This window comes from Oryzias melastigma, linkage group LG12, assembly GCF_002922805.2.
Source record: "Oryzias melastigma strain HK-1 linkage group LG12, ASM292280v2, whole genome shotgun sequence".
Taxonomy (NCBI): domain Eukaryota; kingdom Metazoa; phylum Chordata; class Actinopteri; order Beloniformes; family Adrianichthyidae; genus Oryzias; species Oryzias melastigma.
The window spans coordinates 24,985,600-25,003,442 of NC_050523.1; the positions used below are offsets into that span (position 1 = coordinate 24,985,600).

Genomic DNA, 17,843 nt, shown 5'->3' on the forward strand with positions numbered 1-17,843 from the left:
ATTATCAGACAGGTTTAATTCAATTCATGACAGGCCCAATAAAAAAAGTGATCCTTTAATTTATGTTTGATCTGTCTTAATTTTACAGCATTGACCCCTTGACAGTCCTTTATGTTTTTAAGTTTGGAGTAGAGGTTTGATGCATATTTGCATCAAGAGGCATTAAAAAACAGGTTGTGTCATTGAGCTTTGGCCATGAGATGGGAAGTTTCAGAAAAATGAGAAAACTTCTCAGTCCTTCTTGGATAACAGCTTGCTCCAAATAAAGTAAACCTGATCCTGATGTTAGTTTAAAAGGAAACAATTGATGATGTAACAGAAGAATTGAGACAGACTGATGGAAGGACGAAGGGAGAGAGGAAGGAAGCTGATGGACAAAGAGGAAAGGAAACTGAAAGAACTGAAAAGGTGGAAAAGTACAGAAAAGCGAGAGATAAACTGGCTTCTCTTCCCTCTTTAAGTTCACAAATTAAAGAGATATAATCCTGAAATATTTAAAGGTTAGATGAATGTTTATAATGGTTCTCGACAGCCATTGAGCTGTAATTGCTGTGTAACGGAGTCAGTGAAAGATGTGGGACACATTTCTGCGGCAAACACAGGGTGGGGGTGGGCTAAAGACCGGGAGAGGCTGCTTTTTTATTTATTGATTTCACTCACAGCCTGATTTAAAGCTGAGCTGTTGTTTTCCACATTAAGTCTTAATAAGGCAAACTAAAGGAGGATTAACTATTCAGTGAGAGACATCTGGGTCGGAGACCCTGACAAGGAATGAGTGGGGGAGGTGGGGGTGTGAGACAGGCTCAGAGGCTTTAAACACCTGGCAGATGTCCTTTTCTACAGGTAACTTCCAGCAGAAAGGCGATGGTTCACTAATCAAAAGCACTGGTTTGTGGTTGATCTTTTGCGGCCTACTTTCAGGGATGATGCTTTCAGAAATGAAATCATCCATCGGGTATTTCAGATTGGTTATTTAGAAATGTAAAGAAACATGTTTCTAACCCTAACTTTGAGGACTTTGGAGAATGTGTACTGTTATCGGAGAACTTCTGTAGGTCTATTGCAGATCTGGTTTAGGACGGTCGATGCTTTCACTTATGCCTCCCTTTTTTCCCCTTACATAGTTTGCTTTATTTGTTTTTTATTTATTTATTTATTTTGGGGGGTGTTCTTCTTCATAGGTGGTTTAAATCCTACCTCACGGAGAGGAACTTTACAATAAGCATGGACACTTACTTCTCTGGGGTCAGTGAAATTAAATGTGGTGTGCCTCAAGGTTCCATCCTTGGCCCCTTGCTTTGTAACATCTACATGCTCCCTCTCTGGAAGGTCATCAGAGGAGGTACCTATCTAGAGGGACCTGCATCACCGCCTAGCTGTGGTGAGGCTGGGCCCCGCTTGTTACGCTGTGCTTGGCTGGCTATGCAGCTATCCCTGGAGGAAGAGGCTCCAACTACATTTGCGTTTCAAACAACTAACGTCCTTTGCTCAGCTTGTACTCAGTCTGCTCTCTCTCATAAAGTGGGTGGCAGGTGTGAAAGGACTGGGGTCTGCATGTGGGTCTGGGTGAGGGGGGGCATTTTGTATTTTTATTGTATCTTACATTTTTATTGTTGTGCTTGTGTTTAGATTATTTGTTTTATTTACCTGTAAAGCACTTTGCGTCATATTTTGTATGAAAAGTGCTATATAAATAAAGTTAGATTGATTGGCTGATTTGAGCTTTGATGTGAACAAACAAGCAAATCCTGATCTACCTGGAAACTTGCAGGCGAACCTTGTTGTGGGTTGGTGATAGTGTGGATGAATGCTGACAAAGAGAGTGACAGTGACAGAACTGAAAAAAGTCAAATTCTGTTGAATCTGAAATTTTCATGAAGAAAAGATTGGAAAAGCTTTTTTTGAAAAAGCTCATCAATCAATGACATTTGATTGGTGAAATAGCAATTAATTTATGTCTTTATTTCTCTGTTTTTTTTTGTTTTGTTTAGGACCAAATTCCCTCCGAACAAGTTGTAGTTTGACCTGCTTGATGTCTCCTTGTGGTCCTCTCAGTGTGATCTTGTGGATTTTTTTCTATATTTTTTGTTCATTTCAGCCAAACTAAGTGTATCCTAGAGTCGAAGCTCACTTTACTCCACTGTGGCTCACTGGCTATGACATTGCACTGTCTGAAAGTTAAACTTCTTTTAGTTTATAAAGTGTACCCATTGGAATTCCAAGTAAAACGAAGATCAACATAAAATTGATATGACAAAAAAACTTTTTTTGTAGGACGAGCGTTTAGAACAGCAAATGCAGCATAGTTTGTTAAATTGTTTTAATTCTGATCAGCTGAGGCTTTTTGGAGCCAGCTGTGATGAATGTAAACATGGGCGCACACCTCGAACACCCGTCAGCTACGAGTAAGCATGAAGACAGAGGAAGTAAACATCCACACATTCTCTCCAGCAAACAATGAGAATGGCTGATCAACCAAACATGCACACAGCATGCTGGAGACATCTACATGTGAAAGAATTCCCTATTTCTTTGCTTGTCTTAACTCTTTGTCTTTGATCACAATGTTTCAAAAGAAGGACTGTTTGTGAATTGAAAGTCATTGTTGTACTGCATACAACACAAACCCTCTGAGATGCAGCTTTGAACAACATTTTAGAACAAAAAAGGAAGTCACAACTCGTAAGTGATTGAAATCAATGTAGTCAAATAATATACTACATTATATATTCTGCACACTGACAAGTTTGGATTTTTAGTAGGACCATTTCATGAATCTTTTCATATATTCTTTCCAGAGGTCCTCCACCTCTGTGAAGCTGTTTTCCAGCATGGATTGAAGTCAGAATTGAGTTATCTGCAGCGTGGTCTGTCCACAGCTTGTAACATGAGCCACTCCTCCGGGAGTAAAGTTATTTGTCGAACACACACTGGCAGGTCAGGACGTGATTTCTGAGTTTTAGTACCCTTTGCAGCTGTCTGGCAGATTTTTAGTGTCCATGAACAACCTGTTCAACCTGCCGTGCTTCCTGCTCCTTCCTTATGCTTCCGTGTAGCATCCAGACGATTTCTTCAAGCAGGTATTTTTCTGAAAAATAAATTAGATCAATTGGTGGATATTTAAAATGTCCATTTAGAAGATTAGATGCAAGCAAATACTGGATTTTTTGCCCATTGAGAAGAGTAAAAAAAGCTGTTTGTCTGTTAGGCTGAGTGGGTTTTCTTCAGCTCCAGCATGTGCCATCATGTGTGTCCCTGTAGCTTTGCACCCATGCAGACATGCTAACTTGTTAGCGGCTTCTCACTCCTTTCCAGAGAAAGAGGTGCCATTCAGGTGGCATTTCATGAAGCACCTTTCCCCAGCTGGCGTTCACAGTCATGCCATGGGACAAAACCGAGAATCTTCATTCTCCAAAGAGCTGTTTCACCTCCCTGTGTGTCTGTCATCTTTGGAAACACAACCTTTATTCACCACAATAAACTCATTTTACCATGAATTCCCCTTAGTTTGGTCATTTAAGAAAACAAAACATGTCTTAAAAATGATATATCTTAGTGAGACACTTTCTTTCTTTTTGTGGTCAATTCAATCCTGAAAGTGTTGTGTGCATCATGTATTAGTATCTGTTCCTTATTTAATCAGTTTCTTGTGGAGTTTTGGTCTGATGCTTTAGATTATCACTATGTTGCTCTGAAAAAGCTACTGTGGCTTCTCTATTGGCCAGCAGGTGCCTCTGTTCTTGTTGATGAAATCAAGCCTCAATGTTGTGAACAGGTAGACGTGAAGCCAGGACATTTTAGGAGACCTTATCCATTTCTCAGTGGTTTTGTTCTTTGTACGATGTAGTGATTCTTTACACTGTGTAGACTTCAGACAAGTTACTTTCCTCCCTGAAACTTGTTCATAGCATTACCACCACAGGGATAACATGTATTCATAAACACAACATTTAGCTTAACAAACATGTACAGTCAACATAATTGGTCCATATTTGCAACCATATCGTCTCGGTCACGTTTTTGTATCACTGTGTCGTAACAGGTTAGTAGACGGCTGTCATTTCATTTAGAGAAGAACCGAAATGACAAAATCTGCATTCCTCTGTTGTTTTAAGAATTGTGTGGTTCTCCTGCTCATTTCTGTATGTTTTTCAACACATAAAAACTCAATCAGACTTTTAGTGATTTCAGCAATGTTGGTATCAAAATGTTCAGCTTGTTCAGGATATTACTTCTTATACTTTTGGTACTCTTAAACTTTATAGTTTTTCAAGTATTGAGCAAAATATGACCAATGGTAAATGAATGAGAAAGATTTTAATTAACAACATGCAAGCTGTTTCTATAAAATTTAGACTATTGTCCATTTTTTGTCTTATCTGCTTTTTCAAAATTACACTTTTTAAAAATTGTTTTAGCAAACTTGGAGTTTAGTTAATATTTTAGCATTATGCTAGCTGTTTGTCCATATTAGGCTTTTTTCCATTTTTCCAACAGCTAAATTTAGCATTAAGCTGTTATTTTGGCAAGCTTTCAGTTTCAGCATTTTCAGTTATCAGCTCTTCCATCTTAAGCAGACACATTCAGCTTACAGCATTAACACTTGTATTATCGGAGGTAATGTTATGAATCTAGTTAGAGTTAATCTTGATTTAGATTAATCAAATGATATACTCTACTCAAAGCATCCCTTCAGTCACCTCAGACTGCTGGTTAAAACAACTCCTGCCTTCCTCCTCTCTGGTCTGTTGGAAGGATCTGCTGGCCTGTAACCACTTGTACTTAACTTCACGGGCTGGATCACCAAGTTGTGTCGGTAAACATCCATCTTTCTGCCACAGTGTCCATCAGCAGCACACTTAACCAACACTTGTTTTCCACATTTGAAGGCAGACCTTAAAGGTGATAGAATGCTATCTTATGAGTTTTAAAAGTGCCCTGTTGGTGTGCACAGAGTATTGTGCTGTTTCACTGTCTATATTCAGACCATAGGAGGGATTGGTGCTGCATTAGTTTAGTCAGAAATCTCTTACCCACATAAAACCTATTTTTTCCTCATCAGGCTGAATTCTGTTCTGCTGTCTTCAGAAAAATTAGAGATGGCAATATTTGAATCAGCTGTTATTCCTTTTTACACAAGTAGTTCTTGGTAGCTTCTAAATTGTGTGTTTGTGTGACAGATTTCTTGGCAAAACAGTAAAGTCTGTGTTGGTTTCAGTGGTCACCTAATATTAGCTTGTTGAACCAGATCCGATGAAATTCAGCTGAGCTCCACTTTTCTTTCTCCTGTTGCCACCACAAACCCAGCGATACATAAGAAATGTGCCGGGCTCTTCCTGCACAGGTGCATGTGGCTGGTGTGGGTGTGTGTGTGTGTGTGGGGGGGGGGGTTGTACATTTATTTTAATCCTATCTGAAACTCGAGGAGCCTCAGCACATTAACCTGTTATATCAGACTGTCATACAGACCACATTTTTAGCATTTTTACTGGATCGGAGACCTCGTATGTCAGTACTTAACACTTGGACTAATTGTTGAATGTTCCTGTTTTGTTGATTAATGTCATGATGCTTTGACAAATGTTAAAGCACATTCCTTACGATAAAACTCACTGAATATTTGTTGGAGCTCAGCAGTTTTGCTTGTCAGTGGTGTTTGGTTTGGAGTGTGAAAAACCAGCTATCTGAGGCATCAGTTAAGAAAATGCTTTTAGACTGGAGAACAAGACTGAGAACTTGCACGGTTGCCTCGTGTTGTCATTCAGGAGAAGTCAAATGCAGAGTAGCGGTTTGGGTATTTACAGGTGCTCTCTTTGAAAGCGCAGCGTGTTCTGCTCTTATTTTTTCCTTTGCGGATTTGTCCCATTTCCCAGCGGCTGGGTTCTTATTTTGGAGTGAACCTGGATCTTTCCTCTTGGTGTTAGCAGGAAGAGCGTGACTGGAGGACAGGAGCAGAGGAGGAACTGATAGGAGTCAAACCCCTCTGGCTTTGCGCTCAGTCATGTTAACACTTGACAACAGGACGCCATTAAAGAGCGAGGAGAGGCAGAAGATAAAAGCCAAGAAGAAAGGAGGTGAAATAGAAAGAGACTGAGGAGGATAAGGGAAGGGAGAGGCATAAAAGAAGTTGTTTTTTAGTGTTAATGAAATCAGATAAAGGTGTGATGTAGGATGTAGTCTTTCAGATGATACATTTAACCTTTAAGTATTTTTTTGATAGCTCGCGTTAGAAAAAGAAAGATTTTGAACATAATAATATTATATTTGACATTTGCTATTCGGGCGTCACAGCTACACCTAACACACCATGACATTTTCTAATCAAGATTATTTTCCTAATAGTTAAATAAGATGTTTGGCATATTACTAGTTTCCTTCTAAAATCAAAGCTTTGCTAAATTTAACCCTTCCGTATATTAATCCTTTTCCTTAATACAGCGGTCCGTGAGAAAGCAGAAGCTGTCCTTATGTCATCACCTGTCTTCGGTCTTACAGAGAAGGAACACCATGGCACTCAGTTGGGTTGCTTGGGAGAGCCTTGAAGGCTTAAGTCAGGGAACATAAATCTTCATGCTCAGTAAACTTCACAGTAGATGTGAGTGATGTAACATGATTGACTTCAGCCTCATTCTGCAAGCTGTGCACTGATGCACATCCTAGGAAGAATACAGTAGACCTGCTGCTCGTAGGTGTGTGTCTTTTGTTTACCTGTACCTTGTGCGTACCACTACACCTGTGCTTGACCCACAGCAGATTGCAGGGTTTCAGTTTTGGGAGAATTATTTCGGTGTTTGCTCGGGTAGCAGGGTTAGTATTGGTGTTGTTTGATACCAAACAGGACAGAGTTTAGAGACTGAAGTCGCCGGTTTGTTTTCAGGTGATGTGGCCCTGTTATTATTGCAGTGGAAGCTGCTGTGTTTCCTGCTTTAGGAGAATAAAGGCTTTTGTTTATATACAACATAAAGACTTTGGGTTGCAATAAATTTGATTGTATGGCCATTTTTTCCTGACAAATATTTATTTAGGTTTATTCTGTTTTATAAGTTGTTACAAATGTACAAAGTGCTGAGGAGCCTCTATTATCTACATATAGTTCATTTATTGTATATTTGAGGTCTTTAATCCAAGCTATCCAAGCTATATTAACCCAAACTATTTTAACCCCTTCATGCCATGGGTAACTAATGTCCAACACACCATTAAATCCAGGTCTTACTTTAGCATCACCTTGATGAAGACAAGGGCCAACAGAAACTGAGACAGACAACCATGAAGGAATTTCATGGCAAAAATATGATTGTGATAAAATAAAAATGATGACTACTTAGCTATTGGTTCAGAAGGAGGATGTAGTGGTGAGCGCTGTTTAGAGTGAAGGAACAGCAGCCCAGAGTTCCTGGATGTGACATAAATCTTCCTTGCTGAAATCGTGTCAGAGCTTCACTCGGCTGATGTGAACCAGACAATGAAATAAGTGATGGTTCAGGAGGTTTCAGAGAACAAAGTCGCACCTCTCTGTGATAGACTGGAGCACTTTGCCGAACAGTGGCTAGGATAGGCTCCAGCAACCCCGTGGGTCTAGGAAAAAGGCCTTAGTCGCAAGCACTCATAACCTGTAAATAGAGATGGACGAAGTGAGTGTGATTCCACCCATGGAAAAGGCCTTACCTCCAGTGAGATGAAGACAATTCACTCACCATTTTCCACAGTATGGGCGCCGGGATTTGGATCTGATTGGTCAGTTTATAACTTCAGTAACTTGTGATAAAAAATATATATATAATGAAAAAAAATATGATGAAGAAGAAGATGTTAAGAAATAGGCATCAGAGTAAGAATGACTATTTTGACAAATAAAATGGCTGAGAAATAACTGCTTATTTCCCTATCTAGGGAATTTTGGCTCCTTGGAACCAGCAGGTACCTCCTATTTAGAATGTCAAGTGGGAGTGTCCAGTGATATACTCTATGTAATATCCTCTGCAAGGATTGACCCAATAGGTGCTTCAGGCTTTTGGGTTCTCCCTGCTCGTGGAGGGTCATAGAGAGGGGTGGCTGCATCTTATGGGGAGGTTCGTCTTCCAATTCCCTTGTGGCTCAAGCAGTCACCTTAAAGGATGTCATGAAAATGGACTGTGACACTGTCATGTGTGTAGTAAGTTTTTTGTGAAGTATTTGTAAGGATATTGGTAGTTATAAAGACTTATGAGGTACGGTGATGCCGTCATTATGTGGTGTCTTTACGCTGCTCTAGTGGTTAGTAAGGTGTGCGTACTGACCCCTTGGGTGTCCCGTTTTCTCACCTGCAGACAGCACGAATACGGACTCATAAGGGCAGTTGTGATCAAGGATAGAGATGGAAGTTGGTTGTATTTCTCTCGAGGTTCAGTCTTGCCTATTATCCTCTGCTATTACAAAAGATCAGAAGTAGAAATGAGTGCCATAGTAAGTGAATCTGTTGTCCTCCTGGGCCACTGTTTTCAAAGTCAAAAATAAAGAGCAAGACTGACCTGGACAGCAAACAACTAGTGTGCACTTAATAGTGTGGTATAGCGTATTTATTAGACCTATTTCAAACTCAACTGAACTTTAAATGGAACTTAAGAGTTGGACTTGTAACTTCTAGAAATACTTTTATTTTCGAACAGGTGAATGAATGGATGAAATAAGAACAGGAAACATGTAAAGCAATCACTATATGCTGTTTTTCTTGTTCTTTTAAAATCCAGCACAATCTCTATTCAACACCATTGTTTTTGGAATGACTGCCCCTTTCTGGACCTCTCAGGAGATCATTTTTCTCTTCCTCATCCAACCTCCTCAAAGTTCTCCAGCTTTAAGAATCTATTTGTTTCCTCCTTTTTTTCTCTGTGATTAAGCTAGCTTGTTTCCCTCCTTGCATCAGCTCGAGGATGACAGGTGTTTCTGAGATAGAGTTTTAAAAGCCAAACAACAACAAAAAAAAAACATCCGCTGAGACGAAGAAGCCTTAATTGAATTGTCAAACAAATCTATCCAGAGACTCAGTTTTGCAAAAACTCCTCCAAAGTAATACTTATCTGTTTTAGGATTTAGAGCGTTCACTGGCTTACTGTCAGTGGAGCTCCCTGACTCGCCACATGCAAGTTTCCCTTCTAAGCCCACTGTTTGGAATCCAGACAGGAGGAAATGATTTTTCTCTCTATGATCACAGTCGGCATAAACAGGCTGCACATGAAAGAGAAGCAACTATCAACCTACAAAATATTTTTAGTTTGCACATTCAGAGACGTTCAAGGTTGAAATCTCACATTTTTTATCACAACTATCTTGAAATACGACCTTTTATTTTAGTCACTGGTTCAATTCTTCTTGGCTAAATTTTGTTGGTCAATTTTATGTTGATATATTATTGTATTATGATAGTAAGATGTCACTGAAAGATCTGCCTCCAGCAGCCTAGAGAGATAGTAAGCAGGGATTTATGCATGTATGTAAAGTTAATGTTGGGAAATCCCAACAGCCAGCAGAGCTTTACCATATATGTCAACAAATCAGATAACTGATGAGCTGGTTCCTCAATAGCTTTGTGTTTGCTTCCATAAAAGACTCTTTTAGCTAATTCTCCAATGTTTATTGACTGTGATCAATACATTCAATCATTGGTTTCTCAGAGTTCTTGATAAAATAATCAAAGCTAACATCAAAATGCTCTTTCATTGATTTACAATCCTTTCCAACTGCGGTCAAATGAGCCGCCGTTCACATTTCCGTGGTCACATCAAGAAGCTCCGTGGAGTCTGGTGGAGATTTTCCAGCGTTCTCAGTCCTGCTACCGTAAGTATTGGATGAAACTCACACCAAAAATCCAGTGATGCTGATTTGACCACAGAAATGTGAACGGCGGCTCATTTGACTGCAGTCAATGTGAAGATACCATCTTCTCTTCTCCAGAACCTGAACTAGACACTAGGAACAGATGAGGGTTTAGTGCATGTGCAGCAGAGCTGTTGATGGAAAGAAGATCATTCATTCAAACAGAGTCTGTCCAAGACACTTTGATTGATTTAAAAGGAGAAATACTCAGAAATGTAAAAACTAAATGATTTCTTATTACATTTGTTCTCTTTCAGAAGAAAAATGACACACAGACATGATAAAAACTCTAAAACAGGATTTTCATCTGAAGAGGACTTTAAAATAATCTGATCAGAAGCTGCAGTGTGATGCAGGACTAAGATGATCATTCTGAGAGCCAGTTAAAGAACAGTTAAAACCGAATGTCATTTTCATGAGGAGTTTATCTGATTAAAGGTTTAGCTGTTGACAGACAGATATGTGAAAGGGGAGTTAATAATTACAATAAATATTATGTCTCACTTCATTAACCGATATATCTGTTTGCTTTGACACAAGAAGCTGCTAAAATAGTAACACTAGCTTTGTTGTTTTGATCTGATAGAAAAAATGAAAGTTTGTTTCTGAGCCAACATGCCATTGGTCCAACATGTGGTTAGGAATGATGGGATGGTTAGAAGCACATGCAGTTTCAGGACTGCTGGAATAAAATAAAGCATGAACTGCTGTTGGAGATCGATGGGAATTTTTTTCAGACTTTTTGTATGTTTTATCCGTCCACACTTATTCCAGTCTCTGGTTTATCAGGCATTAAGTCAGTCATTATTATGTGTAACTACTGAATTATACTGTTTATTAAAAGCTTAAAGCTGTCTAAAGCCTTCGGCTCCGTCCTTTCATCTTTATTATTCTTGTGTAGTCTTTATAAAAGTTTGGCATAACTGCTGCTTTTTACTTTCTGACCAGTCTGCACACAGATTTTTTTCCTTTCTGTGAGTTTCCTTTTGTTCCCCTGGTTGTGATGGTGTGCAGAGATCTAAGCCGCTGTTGGCTCAGCTTCACATGGGCCTGTGCGGAAAGACGAGGGGGTTTGTCAAAGGAATCGCCGCTCCGCTTATTCTTCTACCACCACAGTGATGGAAAAAAGGAAAACAAAACAAAAAGGAATGGCCTTATTATCAATATTAATCTCTCATTTTGGAAAGGCATCTGTGGGCTCTGAAGCTCAGCTGTCACCAAAAACACGCTACGCGGCTTATTCAAGAAAGCCTTGTTTGAACTTGCTAATGTTGTTTCTCTTTTCCTCTCTCCGTCGCTCCCTCCCTTTCTCTCTTTCTGTCTACATGAGTTATTCTCCCTCTTCATTTAGCATGCCATTAGCTCTCCAAGCTGTTGTTTGTTTTCTTGCTTTAATGTTCTTTTATGAACAAAACAGCAGGATAAAAGCAATGGAAAAAAAGGAAAAATGGTGACTGAAACATAAAGCGTGCATGGTGTTGTGGATGTGTGCGGCGTGGCTGCGTGTGGTTGCATGGCTTACAAATGTTTGCATGTTTTCATGCGTGTGGAAAAGTGTGGTTGCGTGTGCATGGATGAGGGTTCAGGCACTAAACTTACTTGGGTCCAGATGCTCTGATTATAGAATGGCGGTGCAGCTTAATGACAGGAAATACTGGTCTGTGAGTTCCTGGGACTGGGACACATGAATGAAATTTTTGTCATTCAACTCTTGAGTCCTGATTCTCTCATCAAAATTCTTTTGTCCTTCTAAAGTAAAATAAGACAATACAAAACACAAGTCTCCTGAAGAATCTGTCACATCATTAAATCCACCTGAATCATGTTAAGCAGTCCCTACCTGTGCAGCTGCAAACGCTGTGGAGTTTGTCCATGGCACTGTTAATTTAATTCAGATTAATTCATTCTATTTCTTTAGGATCTAACTTTTAAAACAGGGATGTAAAAACTTTTTCCATCGGTAAGATGGAAATGTGAGGGCCAGCACATTTATCTGGCATTGTTTTAGCTGTTTTAACAACACTACATTTACTGTAATTAACTATTTAATGAACATTTTGTTGCAATGACATAGTTGTCCTGTCATTCCATAGAGCATAAACATCTAAATATGTCTTTTTTTTTTAACCAAAATCCCTGTCAGTCTGTCAGTTTTTACACTGTTCATTCCCAGTTAGCAGGTTGTAGATGGCGTGTCTCGTCTATTAGCGCCTCTTCATGGTGACTATGAAGATGTAATTTAGCCAACCACAATCAAGAAATACACACGCAGTTTTTAGGAAATTCTAGCATTGTTTTAGTTTTATGAAAGGAGCCTCAGGGCCGTTGGAAATTTAAACAAGGGCCCCATTTGGCCCACGGGCCACACTTTGGACATGCCCGATTTAGAGGTAAAGTGAAAATGTTCTGCATACATACTTTCCCTCAACAATTTTTGGGGAGTTGATTGCTTTTGTTGATTAAATTCTGCTGTTTGAGTCCTGGTTTTATTTTAAAGGGGAACTCGTCTAACGTGCCTTTCTTCATACGGTTCTTATAGATTTAAGAAAACTAGATCACAACATTTTGTGAGTCCTGCTGGAAAACATAATGCTAGACAGCAGAATGACAGATTTTTAACCAGATACAGTACATTTGAAATGTGCTTTTTTATGTACTATTTACATGTTATAAGCTGAAAATGTTTCAATTTAGTCTTACGAATTATTCAGTTAGTATACTTCCTACACCACACGAAAATGTTTATACACATTTAAAGTAGACATTATACTTATAATAAACTTATACTTGTGCTTATGCTTACTTTTACTTAGACTTATACTCAAGCACGCTTAATGAAATAAACTTCAAGTGTACTTTTTGCTGAAGGTTTCCATATCATTTGCTGAGATCTCTGCCACCTATGTTCTGTGGGGATTTCCAGTCAGAACAATTTTTAGGAAGCAAAATAGTCAAAAAAAACAAAGCTAGTTCCAAAATGATGTATTTACCAAATGCCACTTTCTGGTTGGTCAGAACTTTCGTGTTGTTTGTCACCTGTTCAGCTGAGATCCAAACCCTTTGGAGCCGCAGAATGAGCTCCATTCCATTTGTTTTAATTGTTGACAGCTGTCAGACATCGTTGTCCATTTGTGTGGCTTTGACCAAAGCTTAGCAGTCGCACAGGTTCCTGCTACAGAAGCTACACCCGAAACCCTTTCAGAACAGATGAGTAACATCTTGATTTTCTACAGCTTGGGCTTGATTTATCCAGAAGTCATTACTAATTTTGATGCGGTTTGGAAAGTGGAGCCATGCTGGAAAGCCTTTTCTCACAAAAAAGATTTTCTGCTCTCAACTCCCCACATCTAATCAAAACTGTTTAATTTTCTTTGAGTCTGACTTTCTTGTTTTTCTGAACATTTCTGTGTCTGCCAATGTTTATCAATGCATTCAAGAACTCTAAATACTGCCGGATGTTTATGTAAATACTTAATATTATACTTCTTTGAATGATTGTGATGCAGATTAGTTCTGTATTAATTTCCATCCATCCATCTTCCTGACCGCTTCTTCCCTTTCGGGGTCGCGGGGTGCTGGAGCCTAACCCGGCCACTGAAGGGTGAAGGCGGGGTTCACCCTGGACAGGTCGCCAGTCTGTCGCAGGGCCTCAATCACACACCCATTCACTCTCACATCCACACCTAGGGGCAATTTAGAGTCACCAATTAACCTATGAAGCATGTTTTTGGACGGTGGGAGGAAGCCGGAGTCCCCGGTGAAAACCCACGCATGCACGGGGAGAACATGCAAACTCCACACAGAAAGGTCCCAGCCGGGAGTCGAACCGGGGCCTTCTCGCTGTGAGGCAAGAGCGCTAACCACTGCGCCACCATGCAGCCCCGTATTAATTTCCCGTTGAATAAAAGTTTCTCATGAAGGCAGTCACTCATGGTTATATTTTACATAATTGACATGATCCTTTTTTTAATCTTTTAGAGGAGAGTGCATGTTTGTCATTGTTGGATGCTTTAAGGATCAGATAGAGGTGCTGATCAGGTTCTGACAAACCAAACAAGCTCCTGTTTTGTGCGGTTACAGTTTTTTATGCTTCATTTGTTGAAGTGTAAAAAAGGATGACATTAAAAAGATGGATTTCAATTAAACACGGTTTATTTTTGTTAGGAAGAGAAACATGTTCAAGAAAGTTTACAGCAACTTTACAGTTGTAAACGTCTACATTTAAGGTGGAACTTAAATAGTTTACATATTTTAGAGAAGTTCCTCTTTATCTGTGTTTTGAAGAGAAGAAACGTTTGGTTTTGGTCTTTCTTGATCCTGCAGGTGTTATTTTTGTCCCGGTGATGCTCTCTTGTCAGTATAAAGAGGAAGAACGGTTCTGAAAGGTGGAGGCCCTGCTGCCTCTGGTCTCTGCAGTCCTGAGGAGTGGAGACCTTTTCCAGCCGTCCACACAAAACGACAAACCCTGACATCTCCACCCTGCAGAGATGTTTTAGAAAAACAGACTTTCTGCTTTGTCTGATTGTTTTTGTGACTAAATAATTCTCACAGAGCTGGTGTGAATTCTGTGACAGGATTAGGTGACAGGCTGTCCTCTTTTACCTCAGGTCTGTTTGATTTCCTCACTCAGAGTGGCTGTGTCGGGTGGAGCTCTGCCTGAAAACCTTTTTCAGTTCACCATCAGCCCTGATGGTGGTCAGTCTTGTCATTTCTGGTTTTGCTGCCATGGTAACAGGATGTCAATAGATTTGGCATCTTCTTTCTCCATCCCAACTGTCCTCGCCATCAGAGCTCTGTAACCACGGTGACAAGAGAAGAGGACATTTTTTACAACCACTCTATCAAAGTTCAGATGGAAGTACCATCTGCTGCATGCCTTGCTCAAAGGCTCTACATCCTTTTTCTAGTTTCTAGAAAAAAGAGGAAAAGCTGAGATGTTTTGATACAGACACAATGAAAGAAACTGAGAGGAAGGTGGAGAAAAGCAGATGAGAAAAGGCAGAGAGTGGGAGACAAATGGAAAAACAGATGAGAGAGAAACGGGTTTGGTAAGAAATAGACTTAAAGGTTATTGCAAAAGAATGAACTGAAGAGATTGAATACAATATATAGAGAAAGTTGCTATAGAAGTTATGTTATGGAAAGCAAAAGAAGGATTTCTTTTTAGAAGAAGTATACCTGAAAAAGGGTGTGTGTGTGTGTGTGTGTGTGAGACTATGGGGAGGTGTAGAAAGGGGACGAGTTAATTGATTAAAACATACAAAAGCAGGAAGTTAAAAGCTTCCTGGTTCGTTACATCACTTCCTCTATTTGACCACACCCCCACTATCACAAACATGTAAACACACTCTGAGGTCTAAGGAGATTTAAAAAGATGCAGAGATGTAATCAGATTCTTCATTTGTGCTGTCTTAGATCTGTGTGTGTGTGTGTGTGTGTGTGGGGGGGGGGTGTTAGGTATTCAGACTAAGTAGTTCAGTGAAGGGACAAGAAGCTGACATAAATCTCAGCCACTGACCTTGTTCTTGTCTCTCCTCCTCTATCCCTTTTTTCTTTTTCTTGAGTTGTTTGTTTGTTGTTTAACGATATTTCTCTAAAAAATAATATTTGATGCTATAGTTTTAATTAAAATGTTCTTTTTTATGTTCACATGATGTTTTGGAGCCTTGTAGCACATCAGTCTCCTCACAAACACCTGCTGCTTTCCAAAGAAAATATTTAAAGACCTGATTCAATGCTGATAAAAACTGCACGTTTGTCAGTTATATAGAATAACGCAGCATAACAGTAACACAGACGTTCTTGTAGAAAACGGATAAAAACATATTTAGGAAATGTGAATGTAATGTTCTAGTAGAGACGGTACAGTCAAAGTGTGGTAAACAGATGCACTGCCTATGTAACATCTAAATTCTTGTTTGGTTTCTGTTGTAGAATTGTGTTTCTGTTTTGTAACATTGTGGTTCTTTATAAACTGGTGGCTTCATTGAGACATCAGACATGTTTCAGCCATTCTGCTGCTTTCTATCACATACGGTCTGGGAAGACGGTCTGAGCATTCCGGTGGTGTAAGAGGTTCCGTGAGCAGAACCGTTGTCCAGTGACCCGCCACAGTAAAGCGTGAACAGAATAGGGCTTAAAGAGTGAAAAGAGGGCGGGGTTTGGGTGGAAGAGTTTACACAACTGCGACCCAAATCAGCACTGCTGCTCAAAAGAACAGTCTCTGATTTTTGGACCTCACTTTTACCGACCTGACCCAGAAAAACAACACTAGGGGGATTCTTTCTTTTGGCTTCATGCTCATTTTTGCCCCAATAGCAACATTTTTATCATCAGTGTTTTTCTGTTCTGACTTATTTGAAATATTCTAATGTCTTCCTTAAACTCTAAGGTGTTAATATGATTCCCTCTGTTGATTCTCCTTTTCTGAACTCTGTAGGAGGGGGTTGCTCTGCACTGAAGAACCACATTCTCATGACACAGTTCAGTCACAGCAAAGGATGAATGTGAGGCCGTTTTCAGGATCGGAGAGATTCAGCCGTTTTAGTTTGATTTGAAAGAAACAGAAAAATTCAGATGAGATTAGAGTCTGTGTGACATGCATCCAGAGGGGGCTGGGGAGGCCTGCAGTTAATTATAGTTTGGTTGGAGACCAGATGAGAACACTGAGGCTATAGAGCTCACACAGGTGTGCGCACACACACATGCACACTAACTCACACACACACATGCTTGATGATCTCACAGCGTGACCACTGTCCTCATTTCTGTCAATCTGAGACCTTCTGTTGCAATCATTAGCACAAGTCTGTGTGTAGAGAGGTGTGTGTGTACAGATACAAGTGTGTATATGCGTGTGTGTATTTGTAGGTACAGACATCTGTGTATTTGTTTGTATTTAGATGTATTTTTGTGTACAAATGCATGTGTGTATTTGTGTTTATTTGTGTGTACACTACAGATATATGCATGTATGTGTGTTTAGATATATGTGTGAATTTGTGTTTATTTGCGTGTACTTATGTGTACAAATATATGTGCGTATTTGTGTGTATAGATTTATGTGTGTATTTATTTGTATTTAGGTGTGTTGGTGCGCACAGATGCATGTGTGTATTTGTGTGTACTGATGTACGTGTGTAATTGTGTGTACAGATGCATGCGTGTAGTTATATTTATATGTGTGTATTTGTGTGTATAGATATATTTGTGAATTTGTGTATATGTGTGTACAGATATATGTGTGTATTTGTGTGTAGAGATGCATGTGTGCATATGTGAGTATTTATGTATACATATATAAGTGTGTATTTGTGTGTACAGATGCATATGTGTATTTGTGTGTATTTATTTGTATAGATGCATATGAGTATTTGTGTGTATTTATTTGTACAGATGCATATGTGTATTTGTGTGTATTTATTTGTACAGATGCATATGTGTATTTGTGTGTATTTATTTGTACAGATGCATATGTGTATTTGTGTGTACAAATGCATGTGTGTATTTGTATGTACAGATGCATTTGTGTATTTGTGTGTACAGATACATGTGTGTATTTGTGTGTACAGATACATGTGTGTATTTGTTTGTACAGATACATGTGTGTCTTTGTGTGTACAGATACATGTGTGTATTTGTGTATATTTGTTTGTACAGATGCATGTGTGTATTTGTGTGTACAGATGCATGTGTGTATTTGTGTGTACAGATGCATGTGTGTATTTGTGTATATTTGTGTGTACAGATGCATGTGTGTATTTGTGTGTACAGATACATGTGTGTATTTGTGTGTACAGATACATGTGTGTATTTGTGTGTACAGATACATGTGTGTCTTTGTGTGTACAGATACGTGTGTGTATTTGTGTATATTTGTTTGTACAGATGCATGTGTGTATTTGTGTGTACAGATGCATGTGTGTATTTGTGTGTACAGATGTGTCAGTCTTCAAGCATTCACATCATCACAGCATTGTTTGTGAGTA

General features: G+C 39.3%; 1 protein-coding gene across 4 annotated transcripts in view; it reads left to right on the forward strand.

The window, feature by feature from the left end:
* The window catches only part of LOC112144148 (transcription factor 4), a 262,277-nt gene that overhangs the window by 42,315 nt on the left and 202,119 nt on the right, over positions 1–17,843 (forward strand). The window contains exon 1 of one of the 4 annotated variants that reach the window (XM_024268488.2): positions 14,883–14,903. The exons of the other annotated variants lie outside the window; for them this stretch is intronic. The gene's annotated coding sequence lies outside the window, so the exon portion shown is untranslated. Of the gene's footprint in view, positions 1–14,882; positions 14,904–17,843 lie in introns of those variants that run through there. 4 annotated transcript variants of the gene reach the window in all.